Here is a 15480-nt window from a genome sequence, read left to right on the forward strand (position 1 = left end):
TGAAATGTATGATTATCACTTATACATAGAATCTTTAAAAATTATACCTTAAAAAAAAGGTAAAATCGTGGTTACCGAGAAATTTGGGGGTTGAGGGTAGATAAAAGTAATGATGTTTAAGGGTACAAACTTGAAATGAATAGTAAATAAGCCATAAAAATCTAATGCATATTGTAACTAAAACAGACAATAATATTGCACTATAATTATTTAATGTGATAAATATTGCTATATTGGCAATCCTTTTTCAATACATAAATGTATCAAAGAATACATTTTACACCTTAAAGTTACACAATGTTAATGCTCAAATTTATTCAATTAAAACACCCAAATTAGTGCTGTAATGAATGCAGACTTGTACATATGTCATTTTCTATTTATACCAATGTATGTTCGGGATATATTCCTAAATAACAGTGAGATTTTTCTAGATCAATAAATATATAACTTAGCTAGACATTGCCAAATTCCCCTTTACAGAAGGTTTCAATATTTCGTATTCCAATAAGCAATGTTTCAGAGAGCCTGCACCTCTACAGGCTCACCAAATGGGTGTGTTATCAATTTGGGAGGAGCGGTGAATGAGAAACAAAGCACAAATTAGTATCTTGGTGTAGTTCTGTTCACTTCCTCCTTTTTATTTTCTATTTCATTGATCCACTGTTATCTTTAATTCCTATACTGTCCTTATTTGCTCTTCTTTCTATCTCTTAATGGAGAACGTTAAGTCACTGATGTTATTTTCCTCTTTCCAATATAGCATTTAAAATTATACATTCCTCTCTAAACCTTCCTGAAGTGAAAGCCACACTTTCTGATTTTCTGTATTTTCATTATCATTCAGTTTTAAATGAATTACAATTTTCCTTGTCATTTCTCTTTTACCCACAAATGTTGTCCAAAAGTGTATTAATATCCACACATTTGGTGTTTCTTCCACAGACACCACACTGTTACAAATATCTACTTTAATACTAGTATGATCCAAGAACAAATGTATTATTTCCAGCCCTTTAAATTTATTTAGAATTGTTTCATGAGACAGCATATAGTACCTTTTGATAAACATACTATGTGCATTATGCAGCATGGGTGTGGTGTTTTATAAATATCAATTAAATCAAGGTGATTGATGGTATTCTCCAGATCTTGCTACTTTTTTTATGTGGATGTTATACTAACTACCAGAGATGGGTGTTAAAAGCAACCATGACTGTGAAATTGTCTATACATAATGTCTGTAACTGTAAAATTTTGTTCCATGTATTGTGAAGCTGTTAAAATGCACACATTTGTCACTTTTATATCAAAACTGTCAAACTTTTTCTCTGATAATACTCTTTCTTGAAGAGTACTTTAGCCATATCAGCTCTCCTGTACCTAATCTCTGCATGGTGTATCCTTTCCTGTCCATTACTTTCAACTGATCTAAGTCTTTTCATTTAAGTGAATTTCCTGTGGAGCACATATAGTTGGGTCTTACTTTTCTTTTTTTATCTGTTCCAACAACCTACGCCTTTGAATTGAAGTGTTTAATACCATTAACATTTACTGCAATTATTAATATGGTTGAACATATCAATTTATTAAGTTTTCTGGTTTTCCTGCTTTTTTGGTTCTCTGCTCCTTTGCTTTCCCTTGATTTGCATTACCTGAGTACTTTTAGAACTGGATTTTAATTAAAATATTAAACTTTCAAGTAACTACATTAAAAAAAAACACAGGAGGAACTTTGATCACTGCGTCTCGATTTTTTGGAGCATCATTCCATAAACCAGAAGATGATGAGCTTGATTCCCAGTCAGGATACCTGGCTGGGTTGTGAGCTCCGTCCCTAGTCCTGCACATATGGGAGGCAACTGATTGATGTGTCTCCCTTGATCCCTTTCTCTCTTTCTCCCTTCCCCTCTCAAAAAACACCTCCTGACTTCCTGACTTCCCCCAAAATGGAGGCTTAGGTGGAAACACTGTTCCTTCTTGCACAACCAAGTTTAAAAACAACAAAGTTTTAGTAACAAAAATGCAGCCAAACCACAGAAAATTGAACTATACAGAGGTCTCACAACAACAAACCATTCAGCCAGACCAGTAAGAGGGCTGGAGCCAGCAGCGGAGCTGGGTGGGGCAGAAAAGATCCCCTGACCCAGGCGCCGAGACAGCCATGGGCAGATCCCAGATGTGGAGTGGCAACAGGCGAATCCAGTGAGGGTGCAAGGTGGCAGGCTGACCAAGGTCACACATTTGCACACAGATAAACTGGTGAAGGAGCAAGCAGGGAGACAGACCTCGCAGGTCCCAGTGGCAGAAGCAGCAGAAGGGACCGCCATTGCCCCCTCTCACCCGCCCCTACATACAGTGTCACAAACTAGCGACCTGGGTGGCCCCGCCCTGGTGAACACGAAAGGCTACCCTCCTCATATGTAACAGGCACAAAGAAGAACACTCAAAGCCCCAGAGCCGGTAACTCTAAGCACCCAAGAAATTGCCAACTTATCAGATGCACAGTTCAAAACACTGGTGATCAGGATGCTCAAAGAACTAGGTGATTTTAGTCACAAATTAAAGGAACATATGAAGGCTACACTAAGTGAAATGAAGGGAAATAGACAGGAAGCAATAGTGATAGAAAGGAAACTGGGACTCAAATCAAGGGAGTGGACCAGAAGGAAGGAAAAAATGACCAAACAAAAATATGAAGAAACAAGAATTCAAAAAAAAAAGGGGAGAAGCTTAGGAACCGCCAGCTTTAAACGCTTCAACATCCAAATTATAGGGATACCAGAAGGGAAAGAGAAAGAGCACGTGGAAAACTTATTTGAACAAATAATGAAAACTTCCCCAATCGGGCAAAGGCAATAGACTTCCAGGAAATCCAGGAAGCTCAGAGAGTCCCAAAGAAGTTGGACCCAAGAAAGAACACACCAAGGCACATCATCATTACATTAGCCAAGATTAAAATGAAGGAGAGAATCCTAGAAGCAGCAAGACATAAGGGGACAGTCACCTACAAAGGAGTTCCCATCAGACTGTCAGCGGATTTCTCAAAAGAGACCTTACAGGCAAGAAGGGGCTGGAAACAAGTATTCCAAGTCATGAAATCCAAAGACCTACAACCAAGATTGCTCTATCCAGCAAAGCTTTCATTTAGAATGGAAGGGCAGATGAAGTGCTTCTCAGATAAGATCAAATTCAAGGAGTTCATCATCACCAAGCCCTTCTTATATGAAATGTTAAAGGGACTTACCTAAGAAAAAGGAGATAAAAAAGATGAACAGTGAAAGGACAGCAAACTCACAGTTATCAACAACCACACCTAAAACAAAAGCAAACTAAGAGGACAGCTAGATCAGGAGCAGAACCATAGAAATGAAGATCACATGGAGGGTTAGCAACAGGGGAGTGGGAGGAGGAGAAGGGGGAGAAGGTACAGAGAATAAGTACCATAGACAGTAGGTAGAAAATAGATAGGGGGGAGGGTAAGAATAGCAGGGGAAATACAGAATCCAGAGAACTTGAGACACGTGTTCATGAACTAAAGGGGGGGGAATGGTAGGGGAGGGGTGTGCAGGGTGAAGGGGAATGAAGAGGGGAATGGAACAACTGTAATGGCATAATCAATAAAAAGAAGAAAATAGGAGGGAGAGCAAGAAGAGTATGGAAAATATAGAATCTAAAGAACTTGAAACACGTGGTCATAAACTAAAAGGGGGAATGGTAGGCAAGGGGTGTGCAGGTTGGAGGGGAATGAAGGGGGGAATAGAACAACGGTAATGGCATAATCAATAAAATATATTTTAAAAAATAAAAAAAAATAAAAAGCATGTCCTCAGGTGAGAATTAAAAAAATTTTAGGAAAACAAGTGTAATTAATTTTTTTTAATATTTTATTTATTTACTTTTAGAGAGAAGGGAAGGGAAGGAGAAAGAGTGGGAGAGAAACATCAATGTGTGGTTGCCTCTCGTGAGTCCCCTGCTGGGAACTGGCCTGCAACCCAGGCATGTGCCCTGACTGGGAATCGAACCGCGATACTCTGGTTCGCAGGCCCGCGCTCAATCCACTGAGCTACGCCAGCCAGGGCAAGTACATCTCAACTTGGACTAGCCACATGATGTAGTTGATGGCTAACACATTAGAAAGAGCAGCTCTAACTTACTTTGTAATACAAATGTCTTTCTTTGTTTTTATAAGAAGATACTGAACAGTTTTTGTATCTTATGTTTAGCAATTCTGAAGTTCAGAATTATTCAGTACCATAATGAAGTAAATTATGATAAGCATTTTTAATAATTTATGTTTTCAGCATAGTAATTTAATAGAACTTAATTAGAAGTAAATCTAAAGATTTTAACCAAAACAATTTGTACTGACACTTCTACATCATACAAATTGGCACAATACTTGACTTTCTAAATCTTTTTATTTAAAAATTACGTAATTTTCTGTGTAGTAAGCTATCATTTGAGGGGTTAAAAATGAAGGGATATATATGTAATATCTATATACCAAAAATAATAAATATAGTGGTTTCTGTAATTATGGATTTCATATTTGACACTAGCACCGAAGTCTATTCTATTAAAAATTAATTAAGCCTCTATTATCTGAGAATACGGCAGGCTATACTACAAACTTTTTCCACAATCATTTTTGTTCTCTGAAGTTTCACAAACCTGTGCTGAATAGAAATTAAAAACAAATCTTCCCCAAAAGACATATCACACTGAATTCTATTCGAAATGAATGAAAAGTTATATATGTTCTTAGACTGTAAGAATGTTGGAATTATTGCATATATTCTCAATTGCATGCTTCACAATAAATCCAGAGGTCTGATTGAGAATAGAAATTCATACCAAACAGCATTCATAGTTGCAAGAGGGGGTAAGCTTTCTAGATGCCAAAGCAAAAGATATTGAGTTAAGTAAGTCAGTATTTACTACGTGATATAAAAACAAGTCATTAATTGCACTGCAACAATCTTCACAATACATACATTTATTCAATATGCAATCCTACAATGTGGCCTATATACACTCTAGTTTAAGTTTCTATGATGTGCTTAAACAATAAAGTATAAATACTCAATCTATGAATTTACCTCAAGGTAACTTTAGAGGTGCTATTCGAGACAAACAACAAAAGCTACAAATGAGACCCCATATATGATTTAAATTTTCTATTAGCAACATTTAAAAAGTAAAGAGAACCAGGTAAATTTTACAATGTAATTTTATAGCTACATATTTAAATAATTGATTAAATTTGCAATCAACAAAAATTAGTAATGCAATATTTTACATTCCTTTCTTTATACTGTCCTCAAAATCACATGTTCCTTTGCATTTATAATTCAGACTAACTATATTACATTGCAAATGCTCAATAGTCATATGTGGCTAGTAGCTATCATACTGGAAAGTGCAGGTTTAGCCTATCTGGAAGAATAAATAGAGTATAGCTTAAGCAGTATGTCATGATTTTCTCTTGCAATTAGACTTTGATAAAGATTAGAGAGTTCTGTTAAAACATGGAGAGGGGATTTTTGACATTAGAACATAACTAAAAAAATCTATCAAATAGAGAGCAGGGTTGAGTTAACCATAGCTTGTGTTTGAATGAATGACCACCTATCTTCACAAGGAAATAGACTGAGGGGTGGAACCATAATCTTCCATAAACAGCCCTTCTGCTCCAACACAAGCACAAGTAAATCCAAGGTACTATGTCCAAAATTCTGGCTATTAAAATATTATTCTACATACTGCCATAAAACTCAGCAATTCTACTCCACACATCTACTAAAAACATGTCCACACAAAGATTTGTATTCGCATGTCCAGAGGAATATTATTTGTAATTGCAAAGAAGTAAAAACAACTTAAATATGTGTCTATCCACCAGTTAGTGAAAAAACAAATGTAATATAGCCATATAATGGAATACTATTCAGTAATAAAGACATGAACTGCTGATTTATACATAAATGAATCTCAAACAAAAGCTAACAAATAGAAGACACAAGACTATGTATTATGATTCTGTCTGTGTTAAATTCTAGTAAAGTCCAAACTATTGTGACAGAAAAGAAACTCAGGGCCAGGAGTGAAGACTTATGGCAATGTGACATGAGGAAATATTTATGTCACATTTACTTAAAATAGGTAAATGCTTTATTATATAAACATTATATATCAATAAAGATATTTTTAAATCAATTAATGTACAATCTGAAAAAAATTAGTACAGACTATTTTCAAAAGCTAACCAACATTTACATTAGTCATCAAAGTAAGGAAGCTTTGAGGTAAACTTTTCAAAAAAAATATATAGCTGACCCTTGACCAGGGGTTAAGGGTACCAACCCCAGCCTCCCTCGAAGGTCCCACACAGTCATGAATGCACATACACTGGGTCAGCCAAAGAGTTCATGTGTTTTTTTTCTATAAAATCAAAGACACATTTAGTTTTTCATAAAATAAAAGATACATTATTGTCACCAATAACTATTGATTTGGATATTTTGAGTATGTCCACGATCACCCCCATGGTATAATGTTGACTGTTCTCAATTACAGTCTTTATTAGATCATTATCAACTTCAAGTGGTCTATCTGACCATGGAGCATCATCCAGTGAGAAATCATGAGCACAAAAATTTGGAAACCACTTTTGACACGTTTGATCAGTCACAGCACCTTCTCCACACACTGCACAAATGTTTTTTTTTTTGGCATTTTACAGTTGTTTTTACCTTTCTTGAAATAATGAAGCATAATATGCTGGAAATGTTTCATATTTTCTTCTATCTTCAATATTAAAATGCTACACTAAAACTCACCAATTTTGATTTTTTTTAAATACACACTGACATGACAGCTGTCACTATACAACCTAACAAAGTTGTTTCGAATGAAGTGAAAGACAAACTAAGTGCTACTAGAGCCATCTTAAGTTAAAAACCAAATGAACTTTTTAGCCAACCAAATACTTTTCATTCCCAAAAAACTTAACTACTAATGGCCTACTGCTGACTGGAATCTTACTAACATAAAGAGTCAATTAACACATATATGGGTTATATGTATTTAACAATGTACGTTTTAAATGTTTGTATTTAAAATTTTTTTATTGTTGTTCAATTAGTTGTCCCCATTTTCCTCCCATTGCTCTCCCCTTCTTATAGTAACGTAAGCTAGGGAAAAGAAAATGTTATTAAGAAAATCATAAGGAAAATACATTTACAGTACTTATTGAAAAAAATCCATGTATGACTAGAGCTGAGTGGTATAAATCCATGTCATTCAAGAGTGAACTGTAGTTGAAATTTTTGTTTACCTTTTGATTACAGATAAAGGCTGATTCATTATTGTTAAATTTCCCAATGTGGTTTATACTCAGTGGAAACTTTCTAAATGCATAACATTTAATTTACAGTACACCAAGTGTTTTCAAACACTTTGCTCATCCTATATTCAACATAATCTTACAAAGAAAAAAAGATGGATATTATTTTAACATATAAGAAAACTGGTATCACAGAGGCTAAATTCCAAAGGTTCATCACCTAACAGGGCTAGGACCAAAACTGAAGATGGGCACACTGCTGAGGAGTCTGGGATGCCTTCTACTACATTTCTTAGTGATTCCATTTTTAGAAGAGATATTTTACATGAGCCTAGATTATTAACTTTTTAATTAAAACTACCTAATCACCAACCTATTTTAGCTATCCAATATACAGGTTCTTTCCATCCCCTAAATCCCCATTCAAAAGTTTCGTTCTCCTCCTCCTTTTGGTAAAACACAAATCCTTTGCTGCATTACATCCTATTGCTAAGACTGAAATGTAGCATGACTAATTACAAGTATCGATGAAAAATAAAGGCAATATAAAAACAGTCCCAATTCTGCCAGCTGAGAACCTGGCCTGCAACCCAGGCAAGTGCCCCAACTAGGAATTCAACCAGCAACTTTTTGCTTTGCAGGAGGATATCCAATCCATTGAACCACACCAGCCAGGGTTTCTTGGCTATTCCTTTTTTCTTTCTTAATTAAAAGTTTTAATTTATTTTCTGGAGACAGGGGAAAAGAAGGAGAGAGGAGAGGGAAACATCAATGTGTGGTTGCCTCTCATGAGCCCCCCACTGGAGACCTGGCCCTCAACCCAGGCATGTGCCCTGACTGGGAATCGAACCGGCAACCTTTTGGTTTGCAGGCCCACACTCAATCCACTGGGCTACACCAGCCAGGGCCTCTTGGCTATTCTTGAACATTAATTTTTCCTATAACATTTTTAATGGGACTCCTGAAAATCTATTACAATGACCTCTGAAGTAACATCAGCAAAATCCACCATATCCTCAACTACTCTGAATTCTGTATCCTTTGCCTTCTTCCTTTAAATAAAATATAGCTCTTCTTCACAGACATGGTTTTTTTGCTGGAACCCTCTCAAGCTATGACTGTTTTCCTTCCCATGTCCCTTACACTACTGAGCTTAGAAATGAATTAGATTGCTCTTTATTCCTCAATGCAAAGAACACTCTCTATCCTTGATCATCCATCCTCCCTCAACCATTCCTTTCCCCTCCCCCAGTTACAGCTTTTCTGCAACCTTAATTACAAACACTTTACTCCTGGAACACCACCTTCCATGTTTCTAGCTCATCAATCAGCCCAACACTGAACCTACAACTTTTCACTACTGCATTATTATACTACACTTCTACTATAAAGTATGTAAAACTAGAAAAGCAATTTGCAAAAAATGCTAATAAAAATTATCCAAGAGTTATGTACTAATTTTTCTTTGTTTCCTAAATTTTCCAAGAGTAAGCATACATACTTTAAAAATAACACTAATTTTTTTAACACACTTGAAATCTGTACCCCAACAAACTCAACAAAAAAGGTTTAAAACATGTAAGGCTTCTATCAAATACTAGTAGAATAAGGGGGAAGAGAAGCCATTAAAAGATGGAGTTAGTCTCCATTGTACAATTTGGTTCCAAACTTCTTAAGTCTGTGAGAATGGGGCCCCCTATAATTACATGTGTACAACCTGCATGGTTAGATGCAGTCAAGAGTAGGGTGGGTCCCATCTTTGCCAGATGGCTCAGCTGGTTGGAATGTGGTCCTATCCTGATGTTGGAATTCCATACATCAGTAATTGCAGGTTCAATTCCTGACCAGGGCATTTATCTAGGTTGTAGGTTCTCTCCCTGGCAGGGGCACTTACAAAAGGAAAGGGGCACTTATGGGACAATACAAGAGAAGGGTGATAAATCTCTCTATCTCTAATCAATAAAAAATATTCTCAGGTGAGAATTAAAAAAAGCTTGATTACAAATATATCATATAATTCAAGGGCCCATTTGAGATCCAGAAATTTATCAATGAAAAAAATGAGTAAAGAATAAAGAAGCCCTCGCTGGGGTGGCTCAGTGGATTGAGTGCCAGCCTGTGAAACAAAGGGTTGCTGGTTTGATTCCTAGTCAGAGCACATGCTTGGGTTTCAGGCCTCGTCTCTGGTAGGGCATGTAGCAGAGGCAACCACACACTGATGTTTCTCTCCCTCTCTTGCTCCCTCCCTTCCCCTCTAAAATTAAATAAATAAAATATTTTTAAAAAGAATTACTTTAAAAAAAAGAATACAGAGGAGGTTCTTATATATATAATTACTGCCAGTCAGTGCATTTGATTCTTCATAGTGCTCAAGCACAACCTCTTTCTGTTCAGGTTAACAGACCACCTCTTTTTTCAAATTTATTCATTATTATCAAATGTGCTATTTCTCCCTAATTTTATATCTCTGACCTTGAGAGAATGAGCAATGCTGTTGATACTGACAATGCTATGGCACTTCCCAACCTTTTTGTATTAAAATAATAAAGACTCCTCACCTCATTAAAAAAAAAAATTAGGGGGTAGGATTTGGAGTCTTTATTTGCATGATGACAGGCCAATTAGGAACCAGGAGTGGGAACTTCTGTCCATATAAAGCAGCTCCCCTCTGGCTCTAAGAGCACACTTTCCCTTTCCACCAAAGAGTAAAGACAATATATCCCTGACTGAACTGAAACATCAAAGATATCTCGCCAGAGCAGAATGGAACCAGCCAGCACGGTCCAAAGAAGACCTGTACAGAGCGGATCAGATCAGTGAGGAGAGTAGAGCTATTTAGCTCAAAGGGGCCTGGCCCAGGGCTGCCTGGCCCCCACAGCTGCCTCACAGCTGCTGTTTTCACAGTCTTGCTGTATCACAATTGAGCCGTTTTGCACTGAATAAAGTTTCCTTCTTCACTGCACTCCAAATTGGGAATTCCTATTAGCGCTGAATTGACGCCAAGGACCACGGGCTGACAATGTGTAAAGCACTTAAAACAGTGGCTTAGACAGAGCAAACATTCTGGAAATTTCTGGAAATGTTAGCTATTATGATTATAGAATAACAGCCAAAGGGGAGGGGTGTTACTATTTTTGTCAGTCTGTGCTACCTTGTGGAAAATAAATGTATTATTAAAAATGAAAAATTGTTTTATGTATTTATGAAGTACAAAATGCATTGTTTAATGAAAAATTATCTTTAAACAATTATTATCTTTCTCTTCATGTCAGTTATTCTTCCTTTAAACCATTTCCTAGTCTCACGTGGTAAACTTAGATTGAGATAGGTAAGAATGGTTTAAATTACTAGAGTGGTAGAAGTGAGAGGGGTTTGAAAGGATGTTATAATAGTCTGCCAAAACTTGTAGATTAAAAAAAAAAATCAGCCAAGTAAACATTTATCAGAACAGAACAAATGTTAATTGTCTTTAAAAAAAAAAAACAAGCCAAAAAAACCCCATGTGGAGTGCCCACTATTTCCCCAAAACGATGTTGACTATTTCGTGAATACTCTCATTTCATCACATAAATTTAAAAAAATTAAATGACAGATTGTTTGTAATCTGTCATCTTTACACAACACTGTATATGTAAGACAAAATTTTGTAAAGCAATGATTAAAACATTCACAGGTGTACATTATTTTCAAGTTTGGAAAATTGCTTGTAATAATGAATAAAAATAATATTTAGGATTATGCAGATATATTTACCTTGAACAATACTACTATTTGTTAATTAAAGAAATTTCCTTAAGCCTCAAGATTTCAAAAAATAAACTTCAAAGTTAAAGAGCTTATCTAAAAGTACATTGGGGCAAGTTTCTCATAGAGAACAACTTCCTGTATTTTTACCAAATATCACTAAATCCATTGTATTATCATGCTTCAGGACAAAGATCACAGGTGACAAACACAAGGCCTGCAGGCCCAATCCAGCCCTCCACCTTGTTTTATCCAGCCCAGCACCCCGTTTCTACCTAGCAGCAGCTAAGCTCTCACTTAACTGTTAAGGATTAGTTATATTTATAAAATTACATTCGGCTCGTTGAAGGCAACCACAAAGCTGATGTGACCCCCTGTGAAAATGAGTTTGACACCCCTGAGATAGATGATGAGGCATAGCCAGGTAGTTAAGTTGGTTAGAGTGCTGGACCAATATGCCAAGATTGTGGGTTTGACCTCTGGTCAGGGCACATATAAGAATCAATCAATGAATGCATAAATAAGCAGAACAACAAATCAATGTTTCTCTCTCCTTTTCTCTTTCTCTAAAATAAATAAATAAGTAATTTTTAAAAAGACATAGATGGTGCTATACAACCATAGAGCCATAAATCATAATTACATTCAGGTATAAAGTACAATCTCTACTCATTGATACTGAAACATTTCATTTGATATACTTTTTAGGCAGATGTGTTATTTGTGCAAACAAATCCTCAGCTAATGAAATTTAATCTCTACAATGAGAAATAATATTCAGTTACTAATGAGAAAATCTATGACATATTCCACATATTCATCTTTTACACTTACAAAATCCTCTTTCATTTTTATAGTAAATCCAAGTAATTTCTTTATATTTCAGGTAAAACTACCACCAAAACAAAAACAGAATATACAAAATTACTGTTTTCTAAAATTAGCTTTTCCTCCCTTCCTTATAGAGAATAGGCTCTCCCCTGCTCTCAACAATAACATCTATGGTAGATGAACTCTCAAGAAACAAAAAAAATAATAATAAAACTAACTGATTTTAAAATATTAAGAACCTAAAACCCTTCATTAAAAAAAAAACTAGTAATAAATTACCATTAAAAATAAACAATGAGAAAGAAGTAACTGGGTAGATTCAAAAAATACTTTTAACATTTTTGTTAAAATATACTTTCCTTCCCTCTTTTAAAAAACTGCCCTTTGTATTGAATAAATAAATAAAACTGTGACTGTGTGTTTATAACTCATCTCAAAAAAATGTTTTAGAAATATTATAATGACCTATTCCCATCAGGATAACATAAAAGTGAATGTGACAAATCCAAGATTTCAGGACTTAAATTCCATCATGTTGCCTCAAGGTATAAAATAGCTTTCAAGAGCTCCAGGTGTAAACTGGGAAGAATCCCTGTATCTTTCTATAATCATACAGTGATCACACTATATATTAGACTTGCTAGATTGCCACTATTTAATTTACATTTTAGAATCTGCCATTTGTTGTGGAATAAGACGCAATATGAAAATTTCAAAAAGGATATCAAATTACCTCCTTACTTTCACACTTACTATCAGCTTCCTATGGAACTAGATTAAGTTCCATAGGAGCTTAATGAACTTAATGCTGGATGACAAGGCCCTAATCATTTTTCTTCACTCTTCTGATCCTGCTACAGCCCCTAATCCCTTACTCTACACATGGTACCATGATTTTCTTCCTGTTCCTGTAACATACCATGCTCATTCTGCTCTCATGGAAGAAGAGAAGCATATGATAAAATTTGATTACAATACTCAAAAACAGGAATAAAATAATGTTTAGAACCTAAAGCAATGTCAAGAGAAAATTAGAAAAATAACAATCTCTGAGCCCTGCTTTAACTCTTTAAAGAAAAAAGGTCAGCATCAGAGATCTGGAAATATTAAGTGTCACTAGGAAACCCAAAACATGGCCCCAGGCTAATATAAGTTGTCCTACTACTCTCAAATGTACATTACTTATCCAAATTGTATGAGCTTTTTAAAACTTCACAAATGTATATCCAAAATACATCCTACACAAATATCAATTCAGTAAGACCAACAATGAATAAAGAGTACTGAGAATTATTATCATCTAAGACAATGAAGGTCTTAAATTCAGATGATAAAGTTATATAAGTGATTCCATGGAAGATATTATAGAATGGTATTCAATACTCTATTATCATTACCTTCCAGGTCATGTACTACAGTACAAAAAGTATATTCTCTAGAGTTAGAATGCTGAGACCATGAATAATTTCTTTGAGCCTTAGTTTTCTAATTAGTAAGAGAGGTAATGAATGCTTCAAAGGGTTGTTGTAAGAATTAAACATAATGTAACAAAATTTTCAGTTACATAATGTAACTGAAAAAAGTACTACCATATTTTGGCTTTCTTTTTTTCCTTGACCTGAAAATATGATGCACTTCATAAAAACAGAATATGTTTAGCTAGAGATTTGTCACCATGATCAATATTGCATTGTATTAAAATGTTATAAAGGGGAATGGCACATAAGGTACAATTATTCAGAAAAACAACAAATTTAATTTTAAAAGGCGTCACAGAAATGGGTCAACTCATTCTAAAATGAGAAAGGGTAGGAGGGAGAATTAAGAACAGACATACTAATATTTTCAATCTTGGGTATTTTATAATCCAGTATTAAACCACACTAACTTTTAAGGTATATTTAATATTTTGACATAAAGAGGTAAAAATGATCTTTTGTTCACATGAAAAAAAAACAAGGAAAATGAAATTTGCTATTGGAATATAACAACATGTGTGTATAATTTATCTTTCAGAAACTGATAAAGAAAAATAACTGAGTAGCAGACATAGAAGGCACCCAGAAATCTATGAACCCAAGGGTGATAACATGAGAATTTGGGAAGGAGAATAATGAGAAACAACAATATTTATAAACATATCATAGAAATTGGCCATATAGAGAATGTTTTCTTAACATTAAATTTTAAAGTAACACAGATATAGAGCATAACAGTGAAAAGAAATATCTACTATGTTAACACTTGTCTTAAGTCCATTTCTTAGGAAATTAAACCCAAAAGTATAAGTTATTGCTATTTACCAACTGCAGTAAATAAGGATAAATATGATACAGTTCTTGCTCCCAGGGAGATGTAAATCTTATTTTTAAAAATGGCAATAAATATTTACCGTATTTTTGGATTATAAGATGCACCACCCCCCCCAAATCTGGGAGAAAAAGGGAGGTATGTCTTATAGTGCAAATGTAGCTTACCTGGCTTGCTGTGGGGCTGGGGTGGTACAGTGGAGTCACAGGTTATTAAATATTTTTAACACATTTTTTGCTTCAAAATTTTTTTCCCCTATTTTCCTCCTCTAAAACCTATATGCGTCTTATGGTCTAGTATGTCTTATACTCCTAAAGATATAGTAGATAGCAACCCTTATAAAATAATACCATCATACAGCTTTTGAAATTTAAGAAGTTTATATAATACATGAATGTACATTCTCTCAATTTTAACATCTAAATTCTCTCAATACACACTGATAAAGTAAATATTTGGCACTTTTATAGGTAAGAACGACAGACCCAGAAAGACTGATTTATCCAACATTGTAAATTTGGCAGAGCCAGAACTGAAACCTAAGTCTACATTTACAATACCACGTGTAGCTCCAGAAGGAAATACCATTCAATAAAGTGGATGGGAGACCAAGAGAGCAAAAGTTAGTTTTTAATTATATAGATGTAGGTAATTCTAATGAGAAGTGGTAGGAGATATTCCTTATGATACAAACAATAATAAAAGTAATATCATCAATATTTTATTTCCCAGGAACTTAATAAATGTGAGTGAACTGAATAACGGTGAGGAGTGAGTGAAACAATATGGCTATATCATTTTCTGATGTGAGATTTTAGAAGGACATATGAAGAAAGAAAATGTAAGAATATTTATAAATTAATATAATAAACATCTAGATATTGTTTAAGATATCATAAACATAAGAATATTGCCAGAATAAACTAAACTTTATAAATAATGCCAAAGCCCATTGACCGAATAAATGTAAGAGGATGAACTAAGAAGGAACAAGAATATTGCATGGGAAAGATGATGTAATGTTAACAGATGCAGAGAGAATAAAGAACTACTCACACCTCCTCTTTTGCATCCATCTTCTCCACCAAGGAGAATTGAGTAGAAAACTGGAAAAGGTAGAAGAAACATAGTTATAAAGCAAATGAAGTTGAAATGAGAAAAGAAGACAGTAAGAGAATACCCAATTTTTAAATTATTTTTTGTTGACAGAGCCTAAATAATCACAGGCCCAAACTAGGCATTCATCT

The 15480-nt window shown here is 34.8% G+C and overlaps 1 protein-coding gene across 5 annotated transcripts in view; it reads right to left on the minus strand.

Moving 5' to 3' along the window:
- Positions 1-15480, minus strand: part of JMJD1C (jumonji domain containing 1C) — a 311987-nt gene that overhangs the window by 199804 nt on the left and 96703 nt on the right. Inside the window, exon 2 of one of the 5 annotated variants that reach the window (XM_053664018.1) lies at positions 15290-15339. The exons of the other annotated variants lie outside the window; for them this stretch is intronic. The gene's annotated coding sequence lies outside the window, so the exon portion shown is untranslated. The remainder of the gene's footprint in view (positions 1-15289; positions 15340-15480) is intronic. 5 annotated transcript variants of the gene reach the window in all.

This window comes from Artibeus jamaicensis, unplaced genomic scaffold (assembly GCF_021234435.1).
Source record: "Artibeus jamaicensis isolate MK-2021 breed Jamaican fruit bat unplaced genomic scaffold, CSHL_Jam_final contig_332, whole genome shotgun sequence".
Classification (NCBI taxonomy): domain Eukaryota; kingdom Metazoa; phylum Chordata; class Mammalia; order Chiroptera; family Phyllostomidae; genus Artibeus; species Artibeus jamaicensis.